The sequence below is a fragment of the Astyanax mexicanus genome, chromosome 6, assembly GCF_023375975.1.
Source record: "Astyanax mexicanus isolate ESR-SI-001 chromosome 6, AstMex3_surface, whole genome shotgun sequence".
Lineage (NCBI taxonomy): Eukaryota > Metazoa > Chordata > Actinopteri > Characiformes > Acestrorhamphidae > Astyanax > Astyanax mexicanus.
The window spans coordinates 43291861-43305210 of NC_064413.1; the positions used below are offsets into that span (position 1 = coordinate 43291861).

At 36.4% G+C, this 13350-nt stretch overlaps 1 protein-coding gene across 1 annotated transcript in view; it reads left to right on the forward strand.

The window, feature by feature from the left end:
• Positions 1-13350, forward strand: part of tgfbr1b (transforming growth factor, beta receptor 1 b) — an 88938-nt gene that overhangs the window by 15915 nt on the left and 59673 nt on the right. The window lies entirely within an intron of this gene.

The window sequence follows — 13350 nt, forward strand, 5'->3', positions numbered from 1 at the left end:
AGTTTGATATTCTAGGACACTTCTAAACAAACCGCAAAAAATGCAATCGTACAAAAGCAGCATTCACTGCTGTTTAAAACAAATAAGAATCCTGAAGTGCTCTCATATCACTGAAAGCACATTTTGTGCACTGTTACAAAAACAGTCAGCTGTAAGGAATGAGGGCACAGGGAGGTTATCAGTCACCAGAGCTGGGTTTATTGAAAATCCTTCAGCACAATAATAAATTGATGAGAAACCGAGAAGGAAGAACTGAAAATGTGGAAATTTATAGATAAAGAAGGGGTTGGGCAGAGAGAAGGGCTTGACATATTGTAAGATAAGCAAAATCTTTATGTTTGAGAGTAAAATGCATATTTTATACTGTTATTTAATTATCTTGTTTATATAGAGGACCACTGTTGAATTTGAATTGTTGAATTAATTTAATTTTTCTGTTTGAGTGGTTTCTTACACTTATAAATAGAATTACAGTAGTTCTAAGGAATGTCCTAGTCAGGTGATCTGATCTTTGTTTTTGTAAAATAAAAACAGTCACGCAGTTTAGATGGACAGAAGATGTGCTGCTGTTTAATACAGAAGTAAAATCACATTATTTTCAGTAAATTTTATGTAGAGTTTATATAATGACACAGTCTGGACTTATTTATTTAGTTTAGTAGTGACATTAAAAAATACTGTTTAATATCTTACAATCCATTCTGACCATCCAACCTGGCCAATCAACTCCCAGTTCCTTTAAAACCCCTAGTTTAGTCACTTTGGTCAAAGTTTTATGTAGTTTCAGATGTTATGTTATATTTTCACTCTCCACTGTAAAAAGTTCCAAACTGCAGACTCTAACTAAGCTCTTATGTTTACTGTCTGAGAACTCTCCTCAGAGCTGCTGGATGGGCAGTAGTATCTGTTAATGGCACCTGATAGACAACAGCTCTGATCTTGATTGGGTTTAAAATAGCTGATATCCCATTTATTAGAATACCACTGGCTCAGACTCCCTATTACCGTATGTTTTTCACTCTACGGTTCACCTAAAATCCTTTAATTTTCCCAAAAATCATCAGTGCGCCTTATGTATGAATGCAACGCCGCTGAAGTGCAGCAGAGTTTTAGTTTAGGAAATCTAAGCTTACTGTAAATAAATGGAACTGTTTTTCTTAACCAAATAAACAGTTTTCAGGACAGAAATCTGTGAAGGTGAACATCCAGCGCTTGTTTGACACCCCTGTTCCTTACTAGTGTTGCACAATGCACCGTATAATCCGGTGCACCTTATATATGAAAAATAGACCAGAAAATTGACGTTTATTGATAGTGCACTTTATAGTGCAAAAAATACAGTACATGTCAGTGTGCTCATAAGTTTTCCTCAGAACTGATTATTCCCACTGTCACTAGTTTTACAAATGCCACCCTTAGCTTAGAGCCCTAGTTGTGGAAACGTTTGTACCTTTCAAGTACCTTATTATACTCCAAATTTGCACACAGTTTGACTTGTTAATATCTCTCCCGTGCCTTTTTTGTCCCTGGCTCACCTGCTTCGTGGAGAGCCGCCTCCTGGGATAATTATGAAGTCGTGCGGAGCAAGTGTTACAAGTGAATCAGCAAACAAGTGGCAGTAAGGTAATGTATCAGAGTCTGCTATTAGTGCAAGTTTGTGTTCAACAATACCCCGTGGCAAGGTCTTGCCTAGAAGAGCGGCGTCCATAAATAGCAGAGCATCAGTTGTCTCTTCAGAGGGACTGTGTTTGGCCTCAGAGCTTCGGCGTCTTCACTCCCACTCCAGCCGCGTACAGCTCATGTGTCTGAAGTCTGATGCCTGTAGACGGTTCTTTTAATAGTGTGTTTTTACAGAGGGGAGGGGAAAAAAAGAAAAGCGGTGATGGAAAAATGGCACTTATTGCAGGGTGTCATATCGTGGAGATGAAGTGAGGGGCTGTGTGAGCAACAAACAGACCTCGTCCCTTTAATGACAGCTGTGTTCAGCTGTCGCTGTACTTTAACTGGTTGAAAATGCCTATAATACTGAATATTGCAATAATGATAATGATAATAAACTCCATATGTCCATCTAATTAATCTAGATTTATAAATATGGACATGTTGCGTCATCGTGCTGGAAGTAGCTTGTTAGAAGATGGGTAGATTGTGGCAAAGATGGGACGCACATGAACAGCAGCAATAATTAAATAGAGGCCATGGCATTTAGGTTAGGGATGCAGAATATAAAAAAAAAAACTGATATTGCAATTAGAGGTGTGCCATATCGTATCTAATGCAATAGTATTTTCAATTTTTTTTCATTGTCATTATCGCAAAAATACAAAAAAAAAAATCACACTGTTCTCATTTCCCAATAAATATCTACTTTAGACCGATTTTATCTTTCCTTTCCATTATCATTTTTTTCCACTTCAGTCCTGGATTTATGGAGTGCACTATTAATATAATGACATGTTGGATCATTGATTGTGTTTTAATCTGGTGAAATCTTAATTAGGGGTATGCCATATCGCATATTTTGATTGCAATATTTTCACTGAATTTCTTCATAAATGTATTGTTTTATTACCACTGTGTTTTGAGAAGAGTAAAATAAATTAAATTAGACAGATATTTCTCCCAAATTCCAGATAAAAATATTGTCATGTAAAGCATTTATTTGCAGAAAATGAGAAATAACAAAAAAGATGCAGAACTTTCAGAACTCAAATAGTGCAAATAAAACAAGTTCATATTCAAAGTTTTAAGAGCTCAGAAATCAATATTTAGTGGAATAACCCTGGTTTGTATTCACATGTTCTCCTCCACCAGTCTTACACACTGTTTTTGGATAACTTTTACCACTACTGATGCAAAAATTCAAGCAGTTCAGCTTGGTTTGATGCCTTGTGATCGCACATCTTCCTTTTGATTATATTCCAGATGTTTTTAATTTGGTAAAATCAAAAAAAAAAAATTAAGTGGTCTCTTATTTATATTTTCCAGAGCTGTATATTGTTTTTGTATATTGCATGTGTGTTTGATAATTCAGATCATGTCTAGTTTTGGTCAGTCTGTTAGAAGTGAAAGCCCCATTCCATTCTGAGCTATTGGCCTGTATTTTATGGACAGCACATGATTACTGCGATATTATTGGCTAATTAAATAACTGAGTAATAATAAATGAGTAGGGGTACTCTAAGCATGTTTAGAGTAAATCAATTTTATGTTTTTTTTTTTATTTTATTAAAAACACCTTATTTATAAAGTGATAATGGTCAGAATTCCAGTTCATTTTTGGCTTGCAGGTTGAAATGATGTGAATCAGTTAGAATGATGAAAAGTGCACGGTGGTTTCAGTCCTGCAGAAAGAGCAGGCTTTGTGTTCCAGAGTGATGAGATAAGCACTTCCAGCCTGGGCTGCATCCAGAGTTCCTGGGTGTGTTTGGTGGTGGCCTTTTGGTTGTGCAAGTCTTCCACCCACTCTATTTCACGACGGCACCCGAGGGACAGCTCAGTTTGCTGACCCTGTCTCAAAATAGGCTTGGCTTTGGGGCGCAGTCTCCCTGCAGAATTCAGACCTGTTCTCTGCACTATGCCATGACCACACCAGGCACTCCTCCAGCCAAACACTGAGTCAATATTTACACATGTCCCCACACTGTCTCCGTTGCATCCAGCAGGACAGTTAATGGTCCAAGGACACAGACAGACAGTCCTGCTAAGAGTGGGGAGATCGGAGGAGAATTAGCTTTTTAGCTTTTAGGATTTAGCGTCGCACTTCAGTTTCGTAGATCTGTTTCATTGCTTTTCTAATTTAGTTGTGACGAAAAGCGAATGAATCACAATTTCTCAACATATCAGGAATTATAATAATAAAAATAAATCAATTTTATTTGGCCACAAACATTAATAGCATAACATAATCAATAAACACCAGGTTCAACACTAACATCACTTATCATGCTTGGTTTCAGTCTCTTCAGTCTCTTTCAGCTAAAGAGATACAGTTTGAGCTGTACAGGGCTAGTAGTAGTAATATTATCTGACTTATCAGTAGCACTCCCGAGCATTTGTTTGACACTTGATGCCAGTAGCAGTGTGTTTGCCTCCATTTAAAACAATTTTTTTTAATTTTTCGACTTGTTTTGTTTGCAATTGGCTTTTAGGTTACATTGTGAAAGTGTTTTTTTACAGTACTCAAAGGTAGTTAACTATACGTTAGCTAGTTTAGTACCTTTTTTATTTCTCTCAGCTTGCCACCTTTCCTGGTTTATCACTTTTCTTGTCAGGTGCATAGAGATAAGAAGACCGCGTTGTATGTAATCATGTCTCCACATCCTGTATGCATCATTGTTTCAGAATAAAAGCCCATTTCCTGCTCAGGTTTCTGTTAGTTCATTCAATTAATTTCATGATGTTTACTAAAATTCTGAAGCAGCTGTCCCTTAATGCAAACATTCAGAAGGTCCCACTTTTTATAATGTCTGTAATAACTGTTTGTAATTGTCTGTAATAACTACTTGTGTGTAAAATAAAGCGAATATTCTTACAGGTGTGCTATAGTGTAGTATATAATTCATGTATTAAAATATATATATATATATATATATATATATATATATATATATATATATATATATATATATATATATATATATTTCTTTTTTTTTTTTTAGCAGCTCTTTTCTGAAATGTAATTAAGAAAACAATATTACCAGATTTCATCATGACAAGATGGACAAAATATTGTATTAGTTCTAACTTTACATAACTGTACATCATAATTATACACCAGCAGTTTTATGCATTATTACATGCATTGTTAATGTGTAATTACAAAGTTATTAGAGACTATACTATAAGGTTTTTACAGCTTAATTAGTTGGTTATGAATTGTAACATTCATCTCAAATGTTTACTTGTGTAAGGTATTAAAATGAATATAATAACCAGCGATATTAAAGTAGAGTCTGTAATTTGCATTACTGAGTCTAGTAATGCAAATTAATTAAAAGTTCATCCACTAAAAAAAAAAAAGTTCATCCACTAAAAAAAAATTAAAAGTTCATCCACTAGCACAGTACCTTTCCCTCCCTTTTCACAGTGCCCTCCAAACTGAGTGCACCAGGGTCATTAAGAACTGTTTTTTTTTTTTAACCAGGCTTTTGCACCAGACAGGACCAAAGCAGGGAACACGGTGTTCAGGAACATCAGATCAAATTAGAATTAAAATGGCTATCTGTCCCAAACTTTCCGACTGTGCTTTTAAGCACGTTTCCCTCACTTTTTCCTTTTTTTACCCTAAAATCCACTTCTAAATAAACAGAATTAAAACAGACACAGTTTTCATTGAGTGAAAAGTAGATGTTACAGCCCTTTACAACCCAACAAACGTTCCGAAAGCATTATCAGGCCTCATCGATCTCTCTGTCTGAATGGAGTTCGATCTCCACACATGCTTGTGCTGATAGTTTCAGAATCTGGCAGCGCTGTTTTTTTTTTTTTTTTTTTTTTTTTTGACGCAGCTGTTTTCTGAATAACGGCAATTAAGTATTTAAGTCATGCTGTCCTCTGAAAACAGTAATTTGGCAAGACGGACATCAGGCCTTTCTTACATTAGTGAATGAACGTGTCTGTTATGAAACGTTGCAGACTTAGCAAGCACTGAGGAAGAAATATTGTCGAAAGAACAAATAGAGTGAACGGTGAGTACCCAAGGATTTTCCTTATTTACTTAATTTTAGAGTTCATTTGTGATTCATTTCATTCACTGCCCACACGAGCATTCAGTGTAGACAAAACATCCTCTCTGCTCTACTGAATACAGGATCAGATTGGAGATGCACAAGCACACAGTGTCCCACATCCTGAGGAGAAGTTAGATTAGAACACAGTGCTGTTTGTGAGATTAAGCAATAATCAGACTAAGCAGAAGCTTCATCTGAGAAAGTGTACTTTTTTTTTTTTTTTAAATAATTTTATTTTGAATGTTTTCCCATTTTCTCCACAATTTACACGGCCAATTACCCAACCCACTCACTAGGACTCCCCCTATCACTAGTGATGCCCCAAAACACCAGGAGGGTGAAGACTAACACGTTTCCTCCGATACATGTGAAGCCACCGCTTCTTTTCGAACTGCTGCTGATGCAGCATTACCGAGCAGCCAGCACGCTTGGGGGAAAGCGCAGTGACTCGGTTCTGATACATCAGCTCACAGACGCCCTGTGTTGTGGAGCTCCACTTTGGTGGTCAGCTAAAGTAGTTAGAGCTCCACTTTGGTGGAGCTCCACTTTGGTGGTCAGCTAAAGTAGTTCAGTTTGTTTTTGAGGGAATTGATGGGGAAACAAGATGCCTAGCTTTAGCTTTTAGCCTAGCCTGGGTTAGGACTGCACAATATGTTCAAAACATTATATCACAATATATTTAGTTCACAAAATGAGACTGTTTATGTGATGTACCCTGTATGCTCTGTAAACAGTGTACATTGGTATACTGGATATTGATATTTACGCAATAATACTCTCTGTTATCAGCGTAGCTATTAGGGTCTTTTAAAGGGACCCTCTTCTGTGGACACTGGAATTGGAAAAGCTTTTGTCATAAGGCATGTAGCAAATTAGATTATCATTATCATTACTTTATTCTAAAGTCTAAAGGTGATGAGCTGCTCTCCAGTATCAACAACACCATTTTCTCTTGAAACTACTGTAACGTTTTACTGTTTTTCAGCCTTCAATGTTGGTTTTGTCTTTGATTTTGGGGATGTAAGTATAATGATTGTTGTGGCACTGTTTCAGAGTTGGGGCTTTGGAATCTGTTGTGGTCATGCTTTATTATATTTTGAAAAACGACACAATGCTGAGTGCATTTAAAACAAGATTTTGTTGGTCATCCAATCAAAATGTTGGCATGCACTTGGCAAAAATCAAAGTTGTACTTTGCAACCAACCAATATCCTCATTCAATGTGCTGTAACCTTTAATTGTTTAGCTATGGCTTTTTTAAAAGGGCAAACTGCATTCTGAGCAATGCCTCAAGCAGTACTACAGCCACAGCCAAGGTGCCTTATACCACTGTTGTACTTTTTTTAATGTGAACCGTCATCGTGCTATGATTTAACCTCTACCGGCCCCTGTGTTTAATCACCACAGTACCCTAAAAGCACACATTGTGTACTTGTGTTAGTAGGGGTGGGCGATATGGCCTTAAAATAATATCATGATATTTCATAGTGCTGTTCGATATGACGATAAATATAGTTTTTTACAGTAATTTCAGCAATTGTTCATGCAAATAAATAAAGTAAGCTACAATGAAATGTATTGGCGTGGTCACTTTGCATAAACTCTGTATATATAAGTGATAATAATGTAATTTTCGATTTGTGACGTGCTTTACGTTATTAAACTCATGAGAGCTGAACAATGGAGACGCATTGTTCTTTTGAAAAAAAATAGCAACTGCATCTACCTCATCTGTTTTCATTTGATACATAAATATTGCTGCACTAAAAGGTAGTAATTCTCATTTTTGAAAGTTGGGTTTAATGTCACTGAAATAAAGTTGGTAAAAATAAGCAATTATATTTTTTGTCATATTTTTTGAAGAATAACTAAAAACATACTCAAATGTGGTATATCATGATATATATCGTCATCATGATCTAAAAAATTCCATATAGTGATATATATGATTTTTCCCATATCGCCCAACACTAATAAGGTTCAAAGGTTATTTTACCTGTTATTATACATGTGCTCAGAAATCTGAGCTAGATTTTACTGAGCTATGTAGTTAATAGGCATTTCTTTAGTTTTAAGAAACCAGAGTATGCTATTTATACAACCACTTAAACATTAAATCAGTTAGCAACAGAAATCCAATCCAATTAGATTATTACATTCAGGTACGAAAGAACACTCAGAGTTTGAGGTTTAAGTGTGTCGTTTACATTTACCAAACGCTGATTATTCAGGTAAATCAAAGATAATGCAGTTTTCCATTCTAGGCCCTCCTCCTTTAAGAGTACTCTCTTTAATTGACTGTATACTGCGCTGTATACTGGCTCGCTTGCTATTTGAGCAAATATATACAATATGAATATTTTAGCAGTGCTTCAGTGTTTCTACCCGGTGACCTGGCCGTGAGCACAAACCTTGGCTGTGTGCTTTTTCGTGTGTAGGTGAGGTGCGTTACAATAATGCTGCGGAAACTGTGTCTTCTCTCAGTGGGGGATCATCAGGGTGTTTTTCAGAGCTGCACAACAAGTGGAACTTGTGGAGAAGAGCAGGAGGAGGACTGATGAGTGATGAACGAGTAAAACGAGTAAAAAAGAGAGGCAGAGCTGGAGAGAGCTCAGATTGAGCTTGAATTTGAAACCTGTCCGGAATCCGTTTCGCTTAGAGCTACAATAGAAGCTGCTTTACAGTTGTGGAGCTGGGGTGCTGCATGACTTTGCCTACAACAGCCTGTAAGAAGGGCCTCTGATCACCACATTAAACTGTCAGCACACTGTTTTTCCTCCTGCTCCTGCTTTCTTTCAGACTGAACGCGCTGCATAGCTTACACCTAATCACGTAGGCTGGACAGATGACAGTTTAATGCTAAGCTATCGTCACACAGTGCTCCTCTGTGGGCTGTTAGGTGCAGCTCTCGGGTTGGGTTTGAGATTCGTTAGGAGGAATATATAAGAAGTGAAACTGATTTAGCGCTCGAATGATGGATAGCCTGTTATTAACGACTATTTTAACTATAATGGCCTCCTTCCCATGGGCGTGGATGAGGCAGCAAGGGTCAGTTTCTATCCTCCGCCGAGCGGCATGCTGAATCAGGACATGGGCGTCCGCACATGCAGTCGCGTAGCGAGGGGAGTGGTCAGTGCTGTCTTGTTTTAGGCACTCTGTATTGAGCTGCTCTGCAGTGCTTTGCTGTGTGCGGCTTGGGCCTCAAAAAAAAGCTGCAGTAGGCCTCAAGACACCTGCAAGCTAATGCTTCTGGCTTCCAACCCATCTAAAATCTATCTATGGCACTGTTGCGCTGTACAGGCGGAGGAGGAATGGAAAAGACTGAATTGTTGCTTGTTGAGGACACAGATTAGTGGTAAATTAAGTCACAGGTGCTCTTGTTTTGCATACAGTTTACTTTTTAGTGTTAGTGTGTGTGTATAAAATGTAAGGGTGTCACGATTCTCTCAATCCTCGATTCGATTTCATTTGCGATTTTAGGGTCACAATTCGATTTGATTCTCGATTTTCTTTTTTCTTTTTTTTTTTTTTTTACAGCAGAGAGGCCTATGCCAGTTTTAGATTAGTCTATGGTCAGTCATTGATTTGATTCATCAAATTTACAATATCTTATTTCAAAAGGTGGGCTTGATATAAGTGATGCAAAGTGATACAAGTGATCTGTAATACACCACATTAGGCACTAATGGTCAAATTTAAATTATTTAATTAAGATATATATGTAATGCCATCTTGAGGCTTTTTTGGTTGCAGCAGTGTGCACTATTAAAAAAAATACAGGAACAGTCATGTAAAAAATAATAGAACAATTAGAGCCTTATTAACATTATCTGAGAGAAAGAGGCTCCTTAAGGTAACAAAACAACTGTTATTTTTATATTTTCTTTAAGTTTTTCTTTAAAAAGATGAGAATGTCCACATTCTCTAGAGGAAGGGCTGCTCTTTGAGCAGTCACAATGTCCGTGGCTGTCGGCTACAGTGTTCTGCGCCATTTGCGTAGCGTGCTGCACCATTTGCGGGAGGGATCGCCCATCCTCTTTTTGACTTTGAGGCTCGAGACCATGACATAATTTCGATCGATTTTGATAAAATATTGAAATCGTGACACCCTTAATAATAGGGCTACACAATATATTGTTTCAGCATCGTCATCGCAATGTGGGAATACGCAGTGCTCTAGGGCTGCAACTAATCATTATTTTGGAAGTTGACTAATCTGATGACTAATTTATCGATTAGTTGATTAGTCAATGATTCCTTCTGGCATGTCCTCCATCTCCAAAAACGATATCCAATCAATTGTTGCAGCTCTACAATGTATTAATGTAATGCCAGGTAAATTTAACACATCAGTATGCAACTTATTTTGCAAATTCACAATGTTTTCATTTCCTAATAAGTATCTAACAGATACAGATTATATCAGCCTAATAAAATGTGTTATGCCTCAGTCATGGGTATGGAGTGTATTGTTAATTTAACGATATACTGGGTCATTGACTTACTGTTACAATCTGTTTAAAATGCCTCTATCTTTTTAATGCACTACAATATACATAACATACAAAAAAAACTATTGCAGCGTATGTTGTTTGCCAGTGTTGTGCAGTAGTGTACAATCATTCGTTAACAATAAATGTTATATGTAATATTATATTTGTTTTTTCTGCGATATTTGGATCAAAATCCAAAACCCATACAGTTTAACAGTTCCCATTTTTACTGTTGGAACAAGTTGACATTTCACTACATTTCCCTGTATTACATTGTGTCACAATTTCATGATCAATATATCAGTAGAAATGCTTCAAAATGTCCTAGAATACAGTCTTTTTATATTGACTTCAAAATAAAGTTAAGTAGTTTCTTTTTCTCTCATGTTAAGTTGTCATTACGCTGACAATATGAAAAAAAACCCTGTAAACTGCAAATTAGCATATGTTTACCTCAGAGTAGCTGTCTTGTTTATTGGAGAAAGTCACTGTACTCAGTGTGAAAGACTATATAAATAGCAGTTTTTAAAAATCTACAACTATTAATGCATTTTAGCTTGTTCAATTACTACAATAAATATTGTGCATCAGGAAATAATACACATATAATATAAAGATTATATAATTATATTATACTTATTGTCAAAATATTGTCATGTTGTCCTTCTCTATCATTAATACAAAATTATTTTTTGTAGTTGACTAAATCAGTTATTTAGTACTTTATGGGACTAATTCAGCTCTTTCTGCTAATTCTGTGAATGATTATTACAGCAACAGTAAATTTAATTATAGTGGCTTGCTCTAATTATTAGGAGGCCTAAATCAACTTGTTAAAAGTTTCTGTTTGATAGTTTTGATAGAAATGAGTCATGTGAGTCAGTGAGGCACTGTGTCATGCTTTTGCCCTGTTTCCTAATTTCCTGGTCTTGCTGTGTCTGCTTGTTTTGTTTGTCATGTGTTATTGAGCACATGGCTGTGTGTAGTGTCAGTTCTGAGCTATGTTTGAAATGGATTAATCATTAACTCATTCACTGTATAGCATTAAATAGTGAACTGATTAAGGAAGGACCAAACAACCAAGTATATTTGTGCTTCAAGGACCTTTTGCACAACATCACTGGTCTGTACACACATTTTGCGATGCATTGTGGGTGTTTAATAATAAATATATATATATAGGGAGTAATGTACTGTTTAGATTTCGAACCACGCTAAAAATGGCTGACGCTATATGTATATTTATATTGCTATTTCTGTAACAGAGAGTATTTACATCCGTCTCCTTTATCAAATACACAGTAGAGCTGTATACTGGCAAGAACTTAGGATACTTATGATTCAGTATATCAAGATATATTGTGATCGTTTAGAAAAAAAACTGTCATAGTGTAGAAACTCATTTATTAAATCTGATTAAAACAAAATGGGATCTAACGACACAACAATTATCTAGTGCTCAGGATTTAAACACAACCCTACACAAACCACTATCTGCAAACCATCTTAACATCTAAACATTTAATAGCTAGAAATCAGTACTGTTTTATTTTAAATATGTTTATAATCAGTACAGTATTGCCAGAAAAATAATGTTGTGATGCTTTGATATAGATATATTGAACATATTGTCGAACACTCCTAATTAAACATGTGACACACACTGTTTAATAAAACTACAGGAGTAGTTGCCACATGGTTTAACATTCCAAAGTCAATAGCCTGAGGGAAGAGCTGGGGTTTGGATTGTAGGAAGATTTGGAAGTTGCCAGGTTTCATAGTCATACATATATTCATTTTTTTTAGTATTTTGTAGAGCATATAAATATTTGATACAATTATTTAAAAATCTAATTAAAAAAAAACTTTGTAGAAAAACATAGATTATTTATTAGCTGCCTTAAAATGTGCTCTTAAGTGAATTTGAAATAAAGGAAAGTTACTCTGGAGCAAAAAATCTATTCCTATTTTTTTTTTGTATTATTTTTTTTTCTGTTGATAGTATTCGATGCACATTATGATGCCAGGCAAGAAATCAGAAGATAATGGGAGTTAATGGGAGTGTCGTCCACAGTGTGATTGTTCAGTGTTCAGTGTAGTGGCTCAGCGTGGTGATCGTACCCAGACAAAAGAGCGTGGTGCGCACGCGCTGCCTTCAGATGCGGATCAGTGAATCTCTTTGTTCTTCCTCTGTGTTTCTGTCTCTTTCTCGGTGACGATCTGACAGAAACCCCCCAGATTAAGCCCCATACCATCAGCGACAGATATGCATTGTTGTGTGTTGCCTAGCTACAGCTGAAAGCGGTGTGATTGCACTGGCGGCTGTAGTGCTGGAGGCTGGCTGGTGTTCTGTTGGGTGGGGCTGGGCTTGTACTCCGCTGCTGTTGTCTTCTTGGCTCTCGTGCTCTCTCTCTCTCTCTCTCTCTCTCTTTCTCTCTCTCTTTCTCGCTGCACAGCTTTTTCAATCATTTCTCTCGTAGCTTTGCTCGTCTGCTATTCCATTTACCCCGCACATCCAGGGAATGAATGAACAATGAACTCTATATCCTTCATGAATTATGGAGTTGGCCACGGCCAGATTTAAATTTACCCTATTTGTACCTGATTGGAGAGACCTTGCGTGTTGCTGTGCTCGACTCTCTGTGTATTGATTTTGTTCAGGGCCGGTCTGAATGCCCGCGTACGTAAACGTTTTTTTATATTCGCTCCTCTATTTAGTATTGAGATACTGTGTCTTTTTGCAAATCCTGAAGTATTTCCACAGTTTTCTGAGTTAGAGGCTTATTTCTTAGTCTTTTAAACTAACATTTTTGCCATAAAACGAGTAGAAAATGCATTTATTTAATAATAGACATGGTAGTTTGCTATGTAACCTTGTTTAAAAAAGAAATTTAAAAAGAGAGTGTGTTTGTGTGTAGTGCCTTAAATGTGTTAAAAATATAATCAAATAAAAAAGTTAATTTGTGACATATATAGGCATACCCAGTACAACTCAAGCACCTATCCATGTAGTTTGCCTTCATAAACTTTATGTATATATATATATATATATATATCATTTTATATTATTTTAGTGCTGTATGGTGCATCACGTCAATCCTGATGCTGTCAGTAAACCTGCTCTG